Source organism: Danio aesculapii, chromosome 22 (assembly GCF_903798145.1).
Source record: "Danio aesculapii chromosome 22, fDanAes4.1, whole genome shotgun sequence".
NCBI lineage: Eukaryota > Metazoa > Chordata > Actinopteri > Cypriniformes > Danionidae > Danio > Danio aesculapii.
Window position 1 is genome coordinate 138,304 of NC_079456.1, and position 22,633 is coordinate 160,936.

Below are 22,633 nucleotides of genomic sequence, written 5' to 3' on the forward strand. Positions count from 1 at the left end.
GCTGAGTCCATTTCTCAACAGTTATATGTAAAGTTTCTATTTAGCTGTGAGATCATACTGATAAAATTCAATTCAATGCCAGTGTGAATGTCGTAGCATTCAGTTTAGCTCAACAAAATATGATGGTGTAAAAGTATTTGATAAATGCATGAAGGTAAAGGGGCATTTTAAGTTCAATGCATAAAGTTCAATGCCAAGTAAGAACAGAACATTCTGCAGAAAATACAAACCACTATTTACACACTGTACAAGAATAGCATTAGATAATAAGATGATGACAAAAAGGAAATATTAAAATAGAAAAGGGTAAGGGGAAAAAAACATTAACACAACACAAATACTAAATAAAAGTGCAATTCATTTTAGCTCCTTTAAAATTTAAAAATAACAAAACTTAGATTAGCTTTTAATTTGCTCAACCTCAGGATATCCAAAATTGTGGTGTTTGGTAATTCATAAAAATGCAAGCTAATGGCAAAAACACAACAGGCAACTCCAATGTAATATCCATGGCTCCTCTAGAGGTCTCATGACGCCAAACAATGAGTCTGGGATTCAGTACACTGACCTTTAATGTTACATCTCCATGACAGGATATCAAAATGTGTATTTACTTCAACTAGTTATTTAAAGTGTATTATTAAGCAATTTAAATAATAATGAGCCTTTGCCTACATAGCCTAATAAAGGCTCAAGTGCGAATGGTCAAATGGTTCTGTTTGCTTAACCATTCAGGCCAGTCAGTAAACGGAATGGTTAATTTCCCACTCTGGGGCCAATAACAGAACTTTTGGAATGTGATACAAATGCATCAGTTGTTGCCTAGGTAACGTGAGTGTAATGTAAACAGAGATATTTCTGTCTTTGGGACTCCTTTTTTCTGATATTTACTTCATTGAATAACAAAAACTAAATAAATAAACAAACAATATCTTCTGACTAGCCAGCTATGAAGAAATTAGCAGCCAAGCACCCAAGTGGCGACATCATGCGTGCAAGCATTCTATCACTTCAGCATGGTTCAGCAGAGTTGTCCAACCATGCATACAGATATGGTAAGAGAGCGGCTTGTATTCCTGCAGCGTTGTTCCAGGCTCATATGGAAACACGACAAGACTGCACCTGAGTGCTTGTAAAGCAAGATATAGCTTCACTATAGGTTTATAGCAATAGGTTTATTTCATAATGTCAATCATTGATTCATTTCACAGTATCCTGTGCATTTAAAAACTCTATGTAATAAAATTTTAGTTGATCAAGCCTCTTCTCATCAACTAATTGTTACAATATCAAAACCCAAAAAATGTACAAGGACAGTAGTCTCCAGCCTTCATCGCCTAGACTGCAGCTCTGCAGAAGACACTTGGCCAGAGGAGAAAAAGTCGTGCCCAACTGAGCCTGGTTTCTCTGGAGGTTTTTTAATTCTTCACTTTCGCTAATTGGTTTTCGCCAAGTTTTTTCCTCGCCGCAGTCACCACTGGCTTGCATGGTTCGGGACCCGTGGAGCTGCGCATCAATGGATTTGCTCTTCAGTGTTTAAACTCTCAGCAATGAAAATAAAACCACACTGAACTGAGCTAAACTGGACTGAAAACTGAACTGCGCTGTTTCAATTCACTATAATCTTCTATGTGAAGCTGCTTTACACAATCATTGTAAAAACGCTATACAAATAAAGGTGAATTGAATTGAAAGTAGTCTTTTGACTTTGCAGAGTCCATCATTGTTGGTATTAATATTACAACAGCCCAATCTTTCTATCGACAAAAGAAGAACTTTTCATACAGTAGTGACTAAATTTGGACCTTTCTTGCACAAAAAAATCACATTTCTGCTCCGATTGGTCCTACTAAACCACAATGCTTTTGCGTTTAATCTGCAGACACATATTTAACTAGACTAGATATTTAAATTTACTACCTTTAAGTGTTAGTAGATAAAACTTGACTATGTTCTTAAATAGCTGTAGCTCAGACATCTCTGAATGCATTTCAAAATCAATAATGCTACAGAAAAAAAATATATTGAAGCATCAATCAATCAGGACTGATGCAGAACACTTACTGTCGGTTGCCCTCAAGTCATCACATTGGCTTGAATGGATAAGTGACCTAAACCTCGTAATACAAACAGCAGCCCTTGCTGTGCTATATTTATGATTTCCCTATATAAGCACAAGCTGCTTATAACTTTGAGTCATACAATTACTATGAGACCCTTTCATTTTATGCCATAACAACTGATATTTAACTGGTAATAAATAAAAGCCAGACATATTAGTTTTCATTGGTGGGATAAACTGCTACAGCCATCTCATAAAATAAATATTTGAGGTTTTAGGAATTTAATTTTATCTCCTGCTAGCAAAGGATGCAGACTTTCAGAAAAGCAGCTAAGCTGTCCTCTCTGCTCCCTTCGTGGGATCTCTAACATTTCTATCAAAACTGAAACAGCATTGAAATGAACAACAGGAACCAGCAAACCTGCTTAAGTTTCACACCTGAATGCCAAATGTCAACTCAAACTTCAACAAAGTCTTGAAGACATTTTAGAAAACTCAACACCATGGTCAAAGCACTGTGGTGTGCTACAATTAAAATTTATATATACATATATATATATTTGATTTTTAAAAGCACCCAAACACAGTTAAAACCCAGTTAATTTTAACTGGGTTTGGGTGATCTTACAGATCGAAGATTGCTTTTTTAATTGACAAATTCTAAGTTCAAAGTTTTGAACTGTCATTGAAACAGTATACCAGTGACATTTGACTGCTTCTTTAGATCTTGAAGTTTGTCTGTGCCAAGTTCCAATAATTTTAAAGATGTTAAAACTGAAATAGGACCTCAGCAGCATCAAATTAAATGTACAAAACTGGTAAGGCGTTTGTCTAAAATAAATCATATTCTGTGAATACAGACATGCCATATTCACAAACTCAACATTATCTGCATAACAATATTTGTCATATTAGATGAATGACAACATCTGCCTCTTTCCCTCGGGCACAGAGAAACATCACACCGAGTAAAATAACATGACCAAATGCGGATGGCCTGTTTTGCTGAGTGCTCAGTAATGACTCTATATAAAAGGCAGCTCCTGACCCCTGAAGACTCACAGTGACCAGGCACAGGTGTGGGAACTGCTTATTTTAATACAATAATTAATATAGAAATTATGAGTACTAATCCAGACTCTCCTGACTGTCTCTTGTTTTTTCAGAATCCATAACTTGACATCTGCTATTTTCGGCTCTGAGCATCAAAAAGGTAAACCATACAACTGACAAATAAATATTGTAATGTTAATAAAAGAGTAACGCATTCTTAACCTGAATACATGAGCAAAGTCAAGAGATAACACTAAGCTGTATTGATGTGTATATAATTCCACAGTAAACCGCAACCATGGGGGATGGAGAAATGGAGTGTTTCGGCCCGGCGGCCATTTACCTCCGGAAAACAGAGAGAGAGAGAATAGAGGCTCAGAACACTCCCTTTGATGCCAAATCAGCATTCTTTGTAGTTGATGCAGATGAGATGTACCTGAAGGGTACTCTTCAGAGTAAAGAGGGTGGCAAGCTACTGTTAAAACTCACAGTGGGAAAGTAAGCATCCCAGATAAATATCAAGTTCTGAAAAGTACTTTGCAGCAGTGTGTACAGAAAATCTGAATGTTCATTTCAGACCGTCACGGTAAAAGAAGATGAAATCTTCCCCATGAATCCTCCCAAGTTTGACAAAATTGAGGACATGGCCATGATGACCCACCTCAACGAGCCTTGTGTGTTGTATAACCTCAAAGAGCGTTACGCAGCATGGATGATCTATGTAAGTCTCTGTGAATCTTATTTTATTCCTGGGATGGGGTGGCAGCACTGTAAAACTGGACTGTCAATCTCTGTTTCAGACCTACTCTGGCTTGTTCTGCGTCACTGTCAATCCATACAAGTGGCTCCCAGTGTACGACGCAGTTGTTGTGGCTGGATACAGAGGCAAGAAGAGGATTGAAGCCCCACCTCACATCTTCTCCATCTCTGACAACGCCTACCAGTTCATGCTCACTGGTAAGTGGATTATATGATGTGAATTTTTTGTATTTCAGTAAGCTACTGATTACACATTCAAGTAAATAAGCTTCCAAAAACTGAGGTCTTGCTTTTTGGACCAAAAAGCCTCTTGTGCACAAACAGAAAAATTTAAGTCACAAGTAAATGATAACTTCATATTTGTTTTTAGCTTACCATGATCACTACAATAAATCTATAATAATTGTTTATAAATTTTAGCTATTGTGCAATCACACATGTAGCTGTTTACTTTCATTATTTATTAGAATAAAAAGTACTAATAATATACTAGTAAATGTTCTGTAGTGTTGGGCTTCAGCTGCAAGAGATGCTAAACTTTTATAGCATAGCTTTTATCCACTGTTTACTTTCAGATCGTGAGAACCAGTCTGTCTTGATCACGTGAGTAACTTTTATTATTACTAAATAAAAAAAACTATTCTAACTATAACATGAGTTCATATAATTTATTGGACTAAATGAAGATCTTGTGTAAATCTCCAGTGGAGAATCTGGTGCAGGAAAGACTGTGAACACGAAACGTGTCATTCAGTACTTTGCAACTGTTGGTGCAATGTCTGGAGCAAAGAAACAAGAGCCTGTTGCTGGAAAGATGCAGGTCAGTGAACACCTATTTCAGACACCTATTTTTGTTATTAATTACAGTATTTGTAAATATGACTAGTCTTGCAACTACATCTAGGGATCACTGGAGGACCAAATTGTGGCAGCAAACCCTCTGCTGGAGGCTTATGGTAATGCCAAGACTGTGAGGAACGACAACTCCTCTCGTTTTGTAAGTTGCAAGTATGAACTATTATAAAATGTAATAATTTAATAATGTTTTTAAAGCTCCCAAACAGTTTCACTTTATAAACAAAAATGATTTCAATCTCTGTAGGGTAAATTCATCAGGATTCATTTTGGAACCACTGGAAAACTGGCCTCAGCTGACATTGAAACCTGTGAGAGCAAACATTGTTTTGATCATTTAGTCTGAAAAATTAAATGAATTCATATTATGATTAAAAGCTTATTCCACAGTCTACATCTGAAGGATATAATTGTGAGCCAAATATGCTAATTTGCAGACATGTTAATCAAGACTCGTCCATGTCTTACAATGTTTTTTTTCTTGGAAAGATTTGCTGGAAAAGTCAAGAGTAACATTCCAGCTGTCTGCTGAGAGGAGTTACCACATCTTCTACCAGCTCATGACTGGACACAAGCCAGAGCTGCTGGGTAAGAAACCTACAGGATCATATTTAAGTAGGGATGTTAGGATTCACCTGATTCATGATGTGATGTGATTCACTATACTAATCTCATGAGCCACGATTTAGTCACGTATTTTCTAAAAATATTTGAGACTAATTTAAGGTGAACAAGAATCCTTTCATTTTTACTCAAATGCTGCACAATTTTTTTTCATTCATTCATTCATTTTCTTTTCGGCTCAGTCCCTTTATTAATCAAGGGTCACCACCGCGGAATTAACTGCCAACTTATCCAGCATTTGTTTTACACAGCGGGTGCCCTTCCAGCTGCAACCCAAAACTGGGAAACACCCTCTTGCATTCACACTCATATACTACGGCCAATTTAGTTCATTAATTCCCCTATAGCGCATGTGTTTGGACTTGTGGGGGAAACCGGAGCACCCGGAGGAAAACCCACGCCAACACGGGGAGAACATGCACTCCACACAGAAACACCAACTGACCCCAGCTTGGGCTCAAACCAGCGACCTCCTTGCTGTGAGGGGATCTACTTACTACGTACTACATACTGAACACTGTGTCGTCCACATTTTTTTTTACAAATACTACAAACTGAATTAGACTTTGACTGTGCAGCTAAATTAACGAATTAAAATGAATTCCAATCAAAAATGAACAATACAATCAAAAAAGCTCTTTAAAGGTGCTGTATGTCCGTTTGTAACTCTTCTAAAGCATATAAAATACCATAATATATTTGCAGATTTTTAAGAAACATGCTCAGTGAACATTCTTGTTTATCTGAGAAACAATGCTAAAGTCAGATATTCTGCTTTGAGAATGTGCGTTACATGCCGGAAGGCGTCACTTGTTTTGGTCATTTAACCCGCCCAATGCCAGTTAGCCAATTATATTGCAGCACCCTGGTTGCCTGGTGGAAAACAGCATAATTCATTTAGTCAGGAAGGCTCACAAAGTGTGCATCTATGTAGCAGACTCTGAAATGAGACTTGGATTCAGAGTTTCACAACAGGTGGTTATTCATTAGCAAACTAATATAAATATTACGACGTGTATATATTAGGTGAGCAGTGTACACGGTAACCCTGTGTCTTAACAACACACTACATGACGAGATACATAGTGATGAGCAATGTGGCTGTTTGCTCCAGACGAAACACAACAGAAATGTAACTCCAGCCATTCAGAAGAACAGAATAGAATGCACTCACTGCAACTCCAGCACAACGGTCAGCTTTATAATCTAATGAATACATATTAAGCTCTTTAACTGATTAATGTAGATGCTGAATCACTGCTATGTGTTGGTTTGCACTGAGTCTAAGTCCAGAGTTTCGACAGTTTATTTTATTCTCCAGATCTGAGCTGAACTATCTGCTGCTGCTTTCAGTAGTTATGGCAATAATGTCATGTCAAACAGCATTCACATTCACATTTTTAGCATTTAACACTGAATAAAGCACATGAGCTGTACCTGAGCTGATCATTGTCAAAGGTTTTCTGTTGTTCAGGCACAGAATAGAAGCTGTTTCTATTATATATCCCGTTTGAGGTGTGGTTAGGACAAAAACTCCTTTTAATATGAAGAATATTCCTTCTACGTGTGTCGTTGCTTTTTTTTAGAACACTACTTACATCAGCCTTTAGGCTCGCTCCTGTTGGTCCTCAATCTGGCAACCTGCGCATTGCATTGGTGTTTTGTTCAGGAATGCAATAGTTCAAACACTGGGTGTCAAACTTACACACTGCACCTTTAATACAAAGAAATATTAAACTGTGACTGTGCTGGGATTTAGCATTTTTTAAAGAAAAATCAGAATATCTATCTTTTGTGGTAAGCTGAGATATTTGCACATTTACAATGTGATAAAAAACTCTTTCTCTGTGGACTGAGATGGCTGGTGTGAAAAGGAAAGCCTTTCATAAACCAGAGAGCAGTGTATATGCTGTCCTTTTAGCATAGCATTTTAGTTTGCAGCACCACCTCTTGCTCACCGCAGCTGTGCAGGAAAAGCGGGTTTGTGCCTGTGAACACAGCACCACCTCGATTCATTCAACATTTGTACTGGTTTGAATAGTCACATATTTGAATTGATATTAACCGGCTCACGATGAATCGTTACATCCCAATATTTAAGTTATTTGATTTTTTTTAAATAACTGTTAACATACTGCACATTGATTCTCCACAGAGGCCCTGCTCATCACCACCAACCCTTATGACTATCCAATGATCAGCCAGGGTGAAATCACTGTCAAGAGCATCAATGATGTGGAGGAGTTCATTGCCACGGATGTATGTGGACAAATTATTCATTAGCAGTGTTATCTGAATTTATGCCACACATCTAAGCAAACAGGACAAACACAAAGATTAACTGAATACTGCATTGCATGTGTTTAAGGTACCCATCTCTTTTTGGCTTTATAATGAATAATGTATTTTAATTGGTCTTTGTAAATAGACTGCCATTGACATTCTGGGCTTCACTGCTGATGAGAAAATCGCCATCTACAAGCTCACCGGTTCTGTGATGCACCAGTGGGAGCATGAAGTTCAAACAGACGCAGAGAGAGGAGCAGGCTGAACCTGATGGCACTGAGGTAAGACATGACAGAAGCACATATTAGCATGCCAACATTGGCTTTCATCAATGACAATAAGGTGTAAATCTGTTCTTTCCTTAGTGGCTGATAAAATCGCCTACCTCATGGGCCTCAACTCTGCTGACATGCTGAAAGCTCTGTGTTACCCCCAGATGTGAGGTCGGAAATGAGATGGTGACCAAAGGCCAGACAGTCCCACAGGTGATCACTTACCTGCTTGATAGATGATTACATCTAGAAACGTCTAGTAGATCTTCAAAGTATTAAGGTATTAAGGAAAAGGCTAATATTATTACGCTGACCTTGAATTTCTCAGGTGAACAACGCAGTTTCAGCTCTCTGCAAGTCTGTCTATGAGAAATGTTCTTGTGGATGGTCATCCGTATCAATGAGATGTTGGACACAAAGCAGCCCAGACAGTTCTTCATTGGTGTGCTGGACATGGCTGGGTTTGAGATCTTTGATGTAAGCATCAGCCTTTATATCCACAGTAAAACATAGAACAGTAGTAAGAACCTGCCTCTGCTCTATTACCAGTTCAACAGCTTGGAGCAGCTTGCATCAACTTCACAAATGAGAAACTGCAACAGTTCTTCAACCACCACATGTTTGTTCTGGAGCAAGAGGAGTACAAGAAGAAGGCATTGAATGGGAGTTCATTGACTTTGGTATGGACTTGGCTGCCTGCATTGAGCTCATTGAGAAAGTAAGAGTACATTCAGCAACTTAAATGCCTATTCACATTCTTACTGTACTTGATAATGAGTGTGAATACTTCTTCAACAGCCAATGGGCATCTTCTCCATCCTTGAAGAGGAGTGCCTGTTCCCCAAGGGCCACAGACACAAGCTTAAAAACAAGCTGCATGACCAGCATCTGGGGCAAAACAGCAGCCTTCCAGAAGCCCAAGCCTGCCAAAGGTAAGGCAGAGGCTCACTTCTCTCTAATGCACTACGCCGGCACTGTGGACTACAACATTGTTGGCTGGCTGGATAAGAACAAGGATCCACTGAATGACTCTGTTGTGCAACTCTACCAAAAGTCATCGCTCAAAGTGCTGGCCTTCCTGTATGCCTCTCATGGTGGTGAAGGTACGACCATCTGCATTTACTGACTTCCTAATTTTAAAGTTTGTCCAACTCAAACTAAGAGAGACCTGGTGGCATGTTGGCTAATTGGTTAGCAAAGTTGCCTCACAGCAAGGTTCACTGGTTAGAGTCCCAGGTGGACCATAAGGCCTTTCTGTGTGGACTTTGCATGTTTTCTCTCCCTCTGAGTGCCCCATTCTTAAAGAAATGTGGTATATGTGAACTGGATAAACTTAACTGGCTATAGTGTGTGAATGGGAAAGTGTGTGGGTGTTCATTCTGCTGTTCCACCAGTGAATGTAATACCTTATGTCATCACATATTCCAAAGTTTCATGAAATCACCTTTATAAAAGAAAATGACAAAGCAGTTAATACATGTGATCACTAATCAACAATTTATTGAATGAGTTAATGAATAGCAACAAAAAGTAAACAACAACTTTCTTTGTCACAAAACAGCTGAGGGTGGTGGAGGCAAGAAAGGAGGCAAGAAGAAGGGTGGCTCCTTCCAGACTGTGTCTGCACTGTTTAGGGTAATCAGATTCTCTCTTCTGATGAAGGATGTGAAATTCATTGGTAATTAAAGACGGGACTAATGCAAACACTTCCACAGGAGAACTTGGGTAAGCTGATGACTAACCTGAGGAGCACTCACCCTCATTTGTGCGCTGCTTGATTTCCTAATGAGTCCAAGCTCCAGGTACATGTGATCTCTAATAGCTCCAATGCATCACAGTTCTGAGAATATTTATGGAACTAAAAGAATATCTTTCATTCAGGTCTGATGGAGAACTTCCTGGTTATCCACCAGCTCAGGTGTAACGGTGTGCTGGAAGGTATCAGAAATCTGCAGAAGGGTGTTCCCCAGTAGAATCCTCTACGGTGACTTCAAGCAACGGTAATGACACTCTTTTACTACCTCTAATTTAAAGATGATGCACTAAATATTCTTCAACTCTGATCAATAGATTTAGTATTTTTACAAACTGACTCTCACTGAATGTTCTTCAGATACAAGTATTGAATGCTAGTGTCATTCCTGATGGACAGTTCATCGACAACAAAAAGCTTCGGATAAACTCTTAGGCTCTATTGATGTTGACCACACTCAATACAAGTTTGGACACACCAAGGTGAGCTACTCTGCATCCATACCACATGGCATAGTAAAAAGCATGTGGACACCCAAATTGGAAAATAATTGCAGCATGTAATCCTATTATATTGAAATAGGGCTGTTTTCTTATTAATATTAAATTATGTTACTTGGCTTCTTCAACATCACACCACTAATGCCTGCCAAATGTTCATGTAGGTGTTCTTCAAAGCTGGTCTGCTAGGTACTCTTGAGGAGATGAGAGATGAAAAACTTGCATCACTGGTTACCATGACTCAAGCTTTGTGCCGTGGATATGTCATGAGAAAAGTGTTTGTCAAAATGATGGAGAGGAGGTACAATTATCATTCAAAACAATCTTAAACCCAAGTGTTTGTTACCAACAAAAGATAAATACTGACTTATTGGTCACATTTTAAACAGAGAATCAATTTATTCCATCCAATACAACATCCGCTCATTCATGAATGTCAAACATTGGCCATGGATGAAGCTTTACTTCAAGATCAAGCCTCTTCTGAAGAGTGCAGAGACTGAGAAAGAAATGGCAGCCATGAAGGAGAACTTTGAGAAAATGAAAGAAGATCTCGCAAAGGCATTGGCTAAAAAGAAGGAGCTTGAGGAGAAAATGGTGTCACTTCTTCAGGAGAAAAATGACCTTCAACTACAAGTAGCATCGGTGAGTATTTTATATTGACTCCAAACTAAAGTAACAACTATGGACATAAATTAATAACTGCATCAATCTCAATAAACAGGAAGGTGAAAACCTCTCTGATGCTGAGGAGAGATGTGAAGGTCTCATCAAAAGCAAGATCCAGCTCGAGGCCAAACTCAAAGAGACAAGCGAGAGGCTGGAAGATGAGGAGGAAATCAATGCTGAACTGACAGCCAAGAAGAGGAAACTGGAGGACGAATGCTCCGAGCTGAAGAAAGACATTGATGACCTGGAGCTCACTTTAGCCAAAGTGGAGAAGGAGAAACATGCAACAGAAAATAAGGTCAACATTATTTGCACATCTTTACACTGTTGTGTTCAGTTTCTTGAGAATAAAACCTTAAGCAATGTTTCCCCTTAGGTGAAAAACCTGACAGAGGAGATGGCCTCTCAGGATGAGAGCATTGCCAAGCTGACCAAAGAGAAAAAAGCCCTCCAAGAGGCACATCAGCAGACCCTTGATGACCTTCAGGCAGAGGAAGACAAAGTCAACACTCTGACTAAATCTAAGAGCAAGCTTGAGCAGCAAGTGGATGATGTAAGATGTTTAACATAACTTTAATTACTCATGTACACAATACCAAATTTTTATGTTCTGGTTCCTGTAAAAACAGCTTGAGGGCTCACTGGAGCAAGAGAAGAAGCTCCGTATGGACCTTGAGAGAGCCAAGAGGAAGCTTGAGGGTGATCTGAAACTGGCCCAAGAGTCCATAATGGACCTGGAGAACGACAAGCAGCAATCAGAGGAGAAGATCAAGAAGTGAGTGGACTGCAAATATACAGTTAACAAAAGATACATATTTGCTAATAAATTTTTTTTAATCTATAATAACAGGAAGGACTTTGAGATAAGCCAGTTCCTCAGCAAGATTGAGGATGAACAGTCTTTGGGAACACAGCTTCAGAAGAAGATCAAGGAACTTCAGGTAACAGTAGTTCTATTTTTGTGAAACTTTGTAATAGATATATATGGTGGAGCAAATCTGTATCACACATAGCACATGATAATTCCATTATTCTATGTTTAGGCTCGTATCGAGGAGCTGGAAGAGGAAATCGAGGCTGAGCGAGCTGCTCGTGCAAAAGTGGAGAAGCAGAGAGCCGATCTCTCCAGGGAACTTGAAGAGATCAGTGAGAGGCTTGAGGAAGCTGGAGGTGCCACTGCTGCCCAGATTGAGATGAACAAGAAGCGTGAAGCAGAATTCCAGAAGCTGCGTCGTGATCTGGAAGAGTCCACCTTGCAGCATGAAGCTACAGCTGCAGCTCTCCGAAAGAAGCAAGCAGACAGTGTGGCTGAACTCGGAGAACAGATCGACAACCTCCAGCGGGTCAAGCAGAAGCTGGAGAAGGAAAAGAGTGAATATAAGATGGAGATTGATGACTTGTCAAGCAACATGGAGGCTGTGGCTAAAGCAAAGGTAATGTCGTAATTGAATCATAAAAAATATATAAAACCATATTTTCAGACACCTTTACATAACTCTAAATATCTTAGGGTAATTTAGAGAAGATGTGCCGCACTCTTGAAGATCAGCTGAGTGAAATCAAGACCAAGAGTGATGAAAATATTCGCCAGTTGAATGACATGAATGCACAACGTGCAAGACTTCAGACTGAAAATGGTAAGACATGGCAAGTTAAACTAAAAAGAATTTCTTAAAAGTTCAAGTAAAAAAAAGCTTTATTCATGATAATACCCATCATCTTGTGTAAAGGTGAATTTAGTCGACAACTGGAGGAGAAAGAAGCACTTGTTTCACAGTTAACTAGAGGAAAACAGGCCTTTACGCAGCAAATTGAGGAGCTCAAGAGACATGTTGAGGAAGAAGTCAAAGTAAGGATATCCAAAATACATTTTCTGTTTTCTGATAACTTAAACGTTTGGAAAGATAAGTAGACTCTTGAAAAAAATGGTTTCCGTTTAGGCCAAGAATGCTCTGGCCCATGCGGTTCAGTCTGCCCGCCATGACTGTGATTTGCTCAGAGAGCAGTTTGAGGAAGAGCAAGAGGCCAAAGGTGAACTCCAGCGTGGAATGTCTAAGGCCAACAGTGAGGTGGCACAATGGAGAACCAAATATGAGACTGATGCCATCCAGCGTACGGAGGAGCTTGAGGAATCCAAGTAAACAAAGCAAAGAAAAAGAGTTATCTATCCTGTTTCGTATGACAAATACTGTTTTGATTTACTAATTTCATTCAATTTTTTAAAGGAAAAAGCTGGCTCAGCGTCTGCAGGATGCTGAAGAATCCATTGAGGCAGTGAACTCCAAGTGTGCATCGCTGGAGAAAACAAAACAGAGACTGCAGGGTGAAGTAGAGGACCTCATGATTGATGTGGAGAGAGCAAATGCATTGGCTGCTAACCTTGACAAGAAGCAGAGAAACTTTGACAAGGTAAGAAAGAAGTGAAACCTCTATAATCCTAAACCCTGAACTGTGGACCTTGCTAATTAACAATGCCCACATATGCCCACATCATCAGGTCCTAGCAGAGTGGAAGCAGAAGTATGAGGAAGGCCAGGCTGAACTAGAAGGTGCTCAGAAAGAAGCTCGTTCTCTCAGCACTGAGATTTTCAAAATGAAGAACTCTTATGAAGAAGCTCTGGACCAGCTTGAGACCCTGAAGAGGGAGAACAAGAATCTGCAACGTAAATGCCACTTTTATTTTTACAGGAAGAATTTAATAAGCAATTTTAGAACAATGAATAAATACAGTTTTTTAAACCCATTTAGAGGAGATTTCTGACCTCACTGAGCAGCTTGGAGAGACTGGAAAGAGCATTCATGAGTTAGAGAAATCCAAGAAGACTGTGGAGTCTGAGAAAGCAGAGATCCAGACTGCACTTGAAGAAGCCGAGGTACTATTTCTTTATTACTTCATAACAGTCTGATTTGAAACCTTGTTTTGGATATAATTCAAAACTTTGATAAATGACAAATCTTTCATAATCTTATAAATGTTCTGATTTGAAATAGCATTAACAAAAACTGGTAAAAAGTCAAAGTTTGCTTTATTTTTCTCTTGTAGGGCACCCTGGAGCATGAGGAGTCCAAGATTCTGCGTGTGCAGCTGGAGCTGAACCAGGTGAAGAGTGAGATTGACAGGAAGCTTGCTGAGAAGGATGAAGAGATGGAACAGATCAAGAGGAACAGCCAAAGAGTGATCGATTCCATGCAGAGCACTCTGGACTCTGAGATCAGGAGCAGAAATGATGCCCTGAGAGTCAAAAAGAAGATGGAGGGAGATCTGAATGAGATGGAAATCCAGCTGAGTCATGCCAACCGCCAGGCTGCTGAGGCCCAGAAACAGCTCAGGAACGTCCAAGGCCAACTCAAGGTATCTATTATTATTATTATTATTATTATCATTATTATAGTCTTTATTCTAAAAAAAAAAACACACATTGAGATTAAAAATCTCTTTTACAAGAGCATCCTGGCCAAGATTAAGCTGTATACAGTTGCACGTGGGTTTATCAAAAAAAACAGATAACATCATTCATCCATCAAAACACACATACATGACAATGAAATCTACAGGTCAATGTTTTACATTCCAAACCATTTATAATCTTTTTTTAAAGTATGTAGTGAAACCAACTCTTTAAACTGCAACTTTGTTTGCATGTTATTCTATGCAAAAGGTGCTGCATATTTAAAAGCCATTTTCCCATTTCAGTACGCACCACTGATGCAAACAATAAATACAATTCCTGGGAGCGAAGGCTATAGCTGAAGACAAGGTTTTTTTTACAGATTTGAAGGGAGTAAATCCAGAATAGATTCATAAACAAAGATATGCCAATGCTTGAACCTACAATTGGACAAAGCAGACCATCCTATCCAACACACAATGAGGGATTTAAGATCTCTTATAAACCTCTGTGCACCATAGTAAATAGTGTCTAACACGTGCAAGTTCTGAGAAGATGTAAATAACATATCCATATTCTAATACAGACATAAAAGTTGCAGCAACAAACATATTTTAGTAGCAAAAGCTAAACAAGATTTGATTCTAAAATACAAGCCTAAAATCACCTTTAATTTTTTTGCTGAACCAATTGCTGAACATGAAACCAGACAAAAGGGTGTCATCAATTAAGATTCCAAGGTACCAAAAATCACTGAACCTTGAGAAGTAGTAATAAGACAGAGACTTTGTTGCATTTGTTTTGACTTAGAAAATAACACAAGTTTTGTTTTGTAAGCATTTAAAGCTAACAAGTTATGTTGAACTACATTAAAAGCAATCTGTAATGGAGAAAGGGCCAGATTGGGAGTAGATGCAGAGGTGTATATAACTGTATCATCAGTATAGTAATGTTTTTTTTTTTTTTACATTTTGATCAATGTCATTTAAATATAGTAAAAAGAAGAGGACTCTTACTCGCTACATTCACTAATCTTAAAAGTTTATTTTTGCTTTTAACAAAGGGGGAACTTAACCAGGTTACAATATTAAAAGTAAGGACCAATTCAATGAGTGATATATGTACAACAATCAAAATGTCCTTCTGAATATTAAAACTTCTCCGTTTTTCTCAACAAATGCAACCAATGCTGAGTCTTTTTAAAAACTCAAAGTCAATTTCCACACTTATTTATTTAAAAGAACTCACGTCTACAACTTCCTCCCCATAAATTAACAAATGTTCCCAGAATGTATGTAATTTGTTTGTCTCACAATGCATTTCTTTAGTCTTACTAATATTAAGCAGCAAGGAACCCTCTATTAAAATTGATATATCATCCAACAACAGAGTATCTTTTACATTTCCCACCAATGCCATGTCACCACATATTTGATGTGTCAAATTTCGATTTAAAAGATTTGAAAATTGTTAAATCCACCAATAGCATGTTCAGATAATCCAGTACTTATGAGACATTGCATCAACAGGGTATGATCAACAGTATGAATGTTTGTGAGTGTCAACAGATTCAACGTAGTCATTCAGTACTGCAGTAAAGCTGTAGTAATGGTGCTATGTTGCTTTCTAAAGCCTGATTGAAAACTAGACATAATAATGTTAACTCCAAGCAACTTTAATTTATTGTTGACAAATGTTTCGAGGACTTTGGCCAGAACAGCTTGGAAATAGGACAGTAAGTATTTGTTTGTGTGGCGTCTCCACTTTTTAACAGGGGAGAGCAAAAACTGATTTCCATATAAGAGGAATTTCATTTGTTACAAGACAAATATAAAAAATATAAGTCAAAGCAATAAAAGCAGCTGCTAACTTTAAAAAGGTTCCAATTTATCTGCTTCACACGCAGAAATTGCAATGAGTGAAATGTTAAAAGACTGGTTAGACATCTCATTTTCTGACTGAGCCACTGAAGCATTTACCTGGGTACAATTTATTGAATCAAACAGAACTCCAGAAGCTACAAAATGTTCAATGAAACATTTAGCATTTCTATTTTATCAATGATTGCATGACAGCAATACATAATGTAAGATGGAAGTTCTGTATGATTAGACTGTTCAATTAAGGATTTAACAATTTTGATGAAATTTTTGATTAGAATTTTTTACATTGTAAAAAGGAGGCAAAAACAAATGTGAAATACAAATCCACTTTTCTGGAAATCCAGTGCAGTTTTTTTTTTCAGCTTTATGCGATGGTGAAGAATTAGAAATGTTTGCCATTTTAAATGAATGTGAGAACTAACAAAGAAAGAACATTATCACAGGATGCCCAACTGCACCTTGATGAAGCTCTCAGAGGACAAGAGGACATGAAGGAGCAGGTGGCCATGGTGGAGCGCAGGAATAACCTGATGCAAGCAGAGATTGAGGAGCTGAGAGCTGCACTGGAGCAAACAGAGAGAGGCCGCAAAGTGGCAGAGCAGGAGCTGGTGGATGCCAGTGAGCGTGTGGGACTGCTGCACTCACAAGTACAGAAACTCATCACAAATGCATTTAAAAACATATGCAAGGGTATTTGAAAACAGGTACATACTAAAACTGTTTATAACTTGCAGAATACAAGTCTTATTAACACCAAGAAGAAGCTTGAGGCTGATCTGGTCCAGGTTCAAGGTGAGGTGGATGATGCAGTTCAGGAGGCCAGAAATGCAGAGGAGAAGGCCAAGAAGGCCATCACTGATGTGAGTGTTTACATTCTGTTCCTCTATTCTCACTTAAACTCTTCTTTTACTGAGCTGCCTGTGGTAACAAAGGAAAGCTTCATGGAAGGTTCTTCTACATATTCTGATTTTTGAAACTTTGCTGGCTGATATTTCAGGCTGCCATGATGGCTGAGGAGCTGAAGAAGGAGCAGGACACCAGCGCTCACCTGGAGAGGATGAAGAAGAACCTGGAGGTGACTGTCAAAGACCTGCAGCACCGGCTGGATGAGGCGGAGAATTTGGCCATGAAGGGTGGAAAGAAACAGCTCCAGAAACTGGAGTCCAGGGTAAGTTTGACCACGTAAGAACAATTGGTTATTAGATTTAAAGTCTAGACCAGTTTTGACAATTATTCTCTACTTTCTCAAAGGTTCGTGAGTTGGAGAGTGAAGTTGAAGCTGAACAAAGACGAGGTGCAGATGCTGTAAAAGGAGTGCGCAAATATGAGAGAAGAGTGAAGGAGCTCACCTACCAGGTAAAACAGCACAGGAATTTGAAATGTTACACTACACAGTTTGTAATATACACGGTTTAAGGCTACTAACAATATTTACACTGACAGACCGAGGAAGACAAGAAGAACGTGACTCGCCTGCAGGATCTGGTGGACAAGCTGCAGCTGAAAGTGAAGGCCTACAAGCGCCAGGCTGAAGAAGCTGTAAGTCCAATATCCAATGCCTCCTTCAGTGTGACGTTTTGATAAAATGGCAGATAAATGTGGATGGATATCTTGTGTAATCCCAACAGGAGGAGCAGGCCAACACTCACCTGTCCAGGTACAGGAAGGTGCAGCATGAGATGGAGGAGGCTCAGGAGCGCGCTGATATCGCTGAGTCCCAGGTCAACAAGCTGAGAGCCAAGAGCCGTGATGCAGGAAAGGTAACAATAAATGATGTTCAGTAAAGTGACTATATATAGTATTTATGAAAAAATTCAACAAAATGTAACTATTTTATTTTGCATTTTTAAGAGTAAAGATGAAGAATGAAGACAAGAAACATCTACAAGCAAGCATATAATATGACTTGTGTTGAGTTTTCCAACACCCATTAAAATGACAATTGTGACTTTGATCTTCATATTTTCTTTACCCTTCATACACGATCACTATCTCTATTTAAAGACAATTTACACAACAAGAGGAAGAACTAAAAATCAAAAGAATACAAAGACATAAAGCATGAGGAAAAAAGGAAAACAGTAAACAGACTGAACTACATAAAATAAAAAAAGTCCATTTATTGTGTCACTTTGGACAAAAATGTGATGTCAATTCACCTATTAAAAGACTGTAATACAATACATATGCCACTAAAGCAGCTTCATATAGATCAATAGAAACAATGTAAAATCAGTTAGTCAACAACAGTGTGACAGCCATTTCCCCCATAGCACTAGGTGGGGTTGGGACCTTAATGGGAGACCTGGGAAAACTAGGTTTCTGCTGGAAGAGGTTTTAGTGGGAGCAGCAGGGGGAGCTATCCCTCCAATCTGAGTGGAACTTAAGGACCATTCCAGCAGCCCCAGACTGTTGGAGGTGGGGTGAAAGTCAATTTAAATATGTGTTGCAATGCTTGAAAACTTGTTAGTAATAGCTTGTGGCGCTGACAAAAAAAGTATACTTCATTCATTTTGATAAGTATACTTCAGTAACGCAGCATGTGTGTACTAGTACTATACTACTCGAATACGTTTTGGGACTAAATTGGGCCAATTTTTGTATATAAAAGTATACTTTTAAGTGTAACAGTACACCATAAGTGTAACATTTGTAATGCAAGTGAACTGTTATATAAGTATATTATAATTACAATATGTGTGGTAAAATTTGGAAATTGTATTTAATCGATACAGCAAAAACTTCTAGGGGTGACAGGACTCAAACCTACAACCTTAGGATTCTAAGTCTGACCCTTAACTACGAGGCCACTTGGCAAAATAACATTTTATTAGTTTGCTATTGAAGACAAAGTGTGCAATTTGCAGTAGACTATTTTAAATATATATTTTTAAATTCGTCAATATTACAAATTTAACTTTAGCCCAGATAGCTATAAGCCACCAACTACAACTATACGAAACATAACAAACAAAACACACTAAAACTATACTCAAATTCACCAAATGAGTACTGAAATAATAATCAATATCTACTACATGAAGGACAACCAGGGAGCATTTCATCAGTATACAAAAACAAACCCTAAGAAAGTTACACCCCTCACAATTATTGGCTCTCTGGCCAAAGGTAAACAACATGTAAAGAATTAATTCACGGAAACACAGTTCAGTCGCATCAGAGTTCAGTTTTCTCTCAATTAACAACCACACTGCTGGGATCTGAGTGTTAAACAGTTTGTGCAATGTGTGTGTGTGCGTGTGTGCGTGCGAGCGAATGAGTGAGTAAGGGTGAGTGAGGTAGTGGGAGTGTGTGTGGGAGGGAGTGGGAGTGTGTGTGGGAGGGAGTGGGAGTGTGTGTATGTGTGTGTCCAGCGGTCTCTATGCACTGAATGTATATGCACCCTAACATTCATTTAACGAATAGGAGCGGTATGGATGAGGTCAGCAACTGAAAACACATCGCTTTGGCAGTGAACTAGTCAACAATTTTGGTATGCTAGCATTTTGTTTTCTCTTTTTGTTGTGAAAATGTAAAGTACTTGAAGCAGGTGAATTAGAGGTAAATTACCTTCGCCTCACGTCTATGTAAAGCGAGGTCACTCAGCTCCCTTTGTTGTGGAAACCACACATGATCTCGGGCAACCGCTCAACCCACCATCTCAGCCAAACGTCTCTCCAAACGCTCTTAACAGTAGTAACTCTTCACTGGATTCGGTCACCGCCGGCACACTTGTGCAGCCACTTGCTTTTTTTTAGTTAAGAGATGAACAATTTACTGCTGTGCATCTTCAGACAAAACAACACTGATTAATCGAGTAACACTGAGTAATTTAAAATCGCTCACTGCAAATTATTTTCAACTTAGAACACTCAGTACAAAATGTACAGTATGTGCATTACAATAATTAATAGGCTACTCAATCAAAGTACTCAAACAACTACAAACCAAGTATACTTTGAATATGTAATTATACTTTAAAGAATGTCAGTGAACAAGTTCAGGCCAAACATACTACTACTTTTCTGTCAGTATAAGTATACTTACATATACTTAATATTGTATTTGAATTGAAATTAGACTATCTACAAACAAACCTGTTTCCATGAATATTTCCAGCCAAGAGAGGAGGGGAAATGTTACCTCATGTGCACGCCACCAGGTCAAAAAGTTCACAGTGAGAGAGAGAAGCAGAGATGGAGCTTTACAGAATATCCCTCCCTTTCCTCCCTAGTAATAAAATAGGGAGGTCTGGGTTCTACTGTACCTTCAGTGTGAGTCCCCGAAAACTCTCAAGCAGTGAGTTGTGCACAGTTGTCAGCTTTGAAAGCAGTTGTATTTTATTTACTCAAACTTGTGTCTTACTTCCCTTGCCATAGTATTCTACTGTGACATTGGGCATATGTCAAAATTGAAGTCAGAAATATCTGTATTGTGACGCATTGAAAAAAAATGTATGTTTTAAACCCCTTCAAAGCAAAGTCCATAAAGTCACAGAGTTTGGAAGAGGAATTGCACTAATCCAAACACAATCAAACACCTTTGGGACAAATTAGAGTGAAGACTATGAGCCAGGCCTTCTCACATGTTCATTTAGTCATATAGCAGACACTTTTGCCAGGGCAATACACACAAGGCTATACACACAAGACGTGCTAATTATACAAAAGAACTGTTAGTGCTCAGAGAATTAATAGCTAGAGTAAGAAGAGAGGGAGTGTTCTCGTCCAACATCTAAACTTAGCCCGGGCTAATAAGGCCCCATCCGCTGAATATCTCGCTCATTATTTCATCTACACCTGGCTTGTGTTGAGTGCACTGCTGGGAATGCAGCACACTGGTGGTGATTGAGGAGAGATCCCCTGAGGTGCTTTGTGGTGTATAGCAGTAAAGCACAGTAGGGTTCTACATAAATGCCTGATTTAATCTTTTAATGCTTTTTGGATGAGGGATTTCTTAATTTATCAAAAAAGTAGTGAAAAATAAAGAACTTTATTCTTGCATACAGAAGCTTTACATGCAATTCTTTTCATCATTTCACGATGCAACAAGCCTTTAATGTTGATTTAAAAAATCCCAAAACTTAAAATATGCCTTTAGTAAACTCACCCTAAAGCCATCTCAAACTTGAGTCGAGCGCTGAAATAGACTTTTAGCTTCAAATGTGTCCATAAAACATGAGTTAGAAGCTCCCCTTATTTTGAAAGTTTAAAAAGTATAGTATATCTGTGGCTCTTGGTTGTTTCATGCGTTGCATTGTTTTGCTTTTCAATATCAAACTCCAGCTTGTCCTGAATTCTGCAAGCTATAAATTACTATATAAGAATTGCAACAGCTTCACTTTACATATATGAAAGCAATGATCAATATTGGAACTATTTGGGAGAATGCAAATTTGGATTTAGGAAAATCACTCCCCTTTCAAATCAGCAGATAGTATTTGCTACACAGGTAATGCATTATAGGAAACATAAATAAATATTTCACCTTGGGTAAATGTAGAAACATTACAATATTAAAACAAACAAGACAAACTTTGTGTAAAAGACTCTTCGTTGGGTCTATTGCTGGTCATAGCCCTTTGCATTTATATAATCACAGCTCTGCAGGTTCAACTTTTCCTGTAATTTCTGATCCAATTTATTACAGCAGTCCACAATCATTTTAATGTAAGCTGCAGGCAAGCACTTGGCAAGGCAAAGCAAAAGCAAAATATTTATGTAAAACATACTTTCAAAATACTACAACAAATGCTGGTTAAAACATTCACTGTATGCTCATATTTAAACAAAAGCTAGAGCCTCTTTCTCTTTAGAACGCCTCTCAAAATGAATAATTGCTAAGAGAAATGTCAAACACACTAAAATGATACACTTTAGGCACGAAATGAAAATATAAAACATTCAAATAAGCACATTTTCTTTGAAGTGAATCAGAACTGATGCAGAACACTTACTGTCGGTTGCTATCGAGTCTTCACATCGGCTTGTATGGATAAGTGACCTAAACCTCATAATACAAACAGCAGCCCTTGCTGTGCTATATTTAAGATTTCTCCATATAAGCACAAGCTGCTTATAACTTTGAGTCACAAAATTACTATGAGACCCTTTCATTTTATGCCATGACAACTGATATTTAACTGCCCAATAAATACATTTAAAAAGGCAGAGATATTACTTTTCATTGGGAGGACGAACTGCTACAGCCCATCTCTGGTAATAAATCTTTGAGGTTTTTAAGATTTTAATTTTATCTCCTGCTGGCAAAAGATTGAAGAATTTTTGGAAAATCAGCCAAGATGTCCTCTCTGCTCTCTGCTCTCTGCTAGTGTGATCTTTAACATTTATATCAAACCTGCATGGAAATGAAAAACAGGAAGCGACAAACCTTGTGTACAGTTCACATAAATTCCATAACACACCTTCATCCCCTAGACACCTCAATGCCAAATGTCAACTTAAACTTTAACAAAGGCTTGAAGACATTTTAGAAAACTCAACACCAAGAGCAAAGCATTGTGGTGTG

General features: G+C 38.4%; 1 long non-coding RNA gene and 1 pseudogene across 1 annotated transcript in view; one reads left to right on the forward strand and one right to left on the reverse strand.

Annotated features, from left to right (window-relative positions):
• LOC130216315 (uncharacterized) overlaps nucleotides 1–22,633 on the reverse strand; it is a 54,316-nt gene that overhangs the window by 15,127 nt on the left and 16,556 nt on the right. The window lies entirely within an intron of this gene.
• Nucleotides 3,178–18,059, forward strand: LOC130216313 (myosin heavy chain, fast skeletal muscle-like; annotated as a pseudogene).